Source organism: Arachis ipaensis, chromosome B7 (genome assembly GCF_059453495.1).
Source record: "Arachis ipaensis isolate K30076 ecotype BB chromosome B7, ASM5945349v1, whole genome shotgun sequence".
In the NCBI taxonomy this organism is placed as follows: Eukaryota; Viridiplantae; Streptophyta; class Magnoliopsida; order Fabales; family Fabaceae; genus Arachis; species Arachis ipaensis.
Window position 1 is genome coordinate 76,464,695 of NC_142442.1, and position 1,695 is coordinate 76,466,389.

At 35.9% G+C, this 1,695-nt stretch overlaps 1 non-coding gene across 1 annotated transcript; it reads right to left on the minus strand.

Annotated features, from left to right (window-relative positions):
* Positions 1–1,098: 1,098 nt before the first annotated feature.
* LOC148553040 (small nucleolar RNA R71) lies at positions 1,099–1,206 on the minus strand. The gene has a single exon (XR_015892782.1). It is a non-coding gene; the product is annotated as a small nucleolar RNA R71 (small nucleolar RNA).
* Between the last annotated feature and the right edge of the window lie 489 nt (positions 1,207–1,695).

The window sequence follows — 1,695 nt, forward strand, 5'->3', positions numbered from 1 at the left end:
GAGATTTTAAAAATCAAATCTTTTTCAAAACTAATTTCTAAAATATCTTCTTATCTTACCTTTTTCAAAAAGTTGGGTTCAAAATATCTTTTCTAACCTCCTAACTTCTTATCCTTTCAAAATTTGTTTCAACTAACTAACTAACTTTTTGTTTGTTTCTTAACTTTTTCAAAACTACCTAACTAACTCTCTCTCTCTAATTTTCGAAAATATCTTCCCTCTTTTTCAAAAATTTCTTTTTAATTAACTAATTATTCTTATTTTTATTTTTGATTTTAAAAATTTTCGAAAAATACTAACATTTTTCAAAAAAACCATTTTCGAAAATCACTAACTCTTTTTCAAAAATATTTTTCGAAAATTCTCCCTCTCTCATCTCATTCTATTTATTTATTCATCCACTAACATCTCATCTCACATCTCAACCCTCCTCACAGTGTGTTTCTTCCATTATATTACATTCTTTGTCTCCCCCTCTTCTTCTACTCACACAGAGATCCCTATACTGTGGTATAAAGGATCTATATTATTATTATTATTTTTCTGTGCCCTCTTCTTTGTCATATGAGCAGGAGCAAGGATAAGAACATTCTTGTGGAAGCAGATCCAGAACCTGAAAGGACTCTGAAAAGGAAATTAAGAGAAGCTAAATTACAACAATCCAGAGATAACCTTTCAGAAATTTTCGAACAGGAAGAAGAGATGGCAGCTGAAAATAATAATAATGTAAGGAAGATGCTTGGTGACTTTACTGCACCTAATTCCAATTTACATGGAAGAAGCATCTCCATTCCTGCCATTGGAGCAAACAACTTTGAGCTGAAACCTCAATTAGTTTCTCTGATGCAGCAGAACTGCAAGTTTCATGGACTTCCATCTGAAGATCCTTTTCAGTTCTTAACTGAATTCTTGCAGATCTGTGATACTGTTAAGACTAATGGAGTAGATCCTGAAGTCTACAGGCTCATGCTTTTCCCTTTTGCTGTAAGAGACAGAGCTAGAGTGTGGTTGGATTCTCAACCCAAGGATAGCCTGAACTCTTGGGATAAGCTGGTCAAGGCTTTCTTAGCCAAGTTCTTTCCTCCTCAAAAGTTGAGCAAGCTTAGAGTGGATGTTCAAACCTTCAGACAGAAAGAAGGTGAATCCCTCTATGAAGCTTGGGAGAGATACAAAGGACTGACCAAGAAGTGTCCTTCTGACATGCTTTCAGAATGGACCATCCTGGATATATTCTATGATGGTTTATCTGAGTTATCAAAGATGTCATTGGATACTTCTGCAGGTGGATCCATTCACCTAAAGAAAACGCCTGCAGAAGCTCAAGAACTCATTGACATGGTTGCAAATAACCAGTTCATGTACACTTCTGAAAGGAATCCTGTGAATAATGGGACGCCTATGAAGAAGGGAGTTCTTGAGATTGATACTCTGAATGCCATGTTGGCTTAGAACAAAATATTGACTCAGCAAGTCAATATGATTTCTCAGAGTCTGAATGGAATGCAAGCTGCATCCAACAGTACTCAAGAGGCATCTTCTGAAGAAGAAGCTTATGATCCTGAGAACCCTGCAATAGCAGAGGTTAATTACTTAGGTGAACCTTATGGAAATACCTATAACTCATCATGGAGAAATCATCCAAATTTCTCATGGAAGGATCAAAAGCCTCAACAAGGCTTTAATAATGGTGGAAGA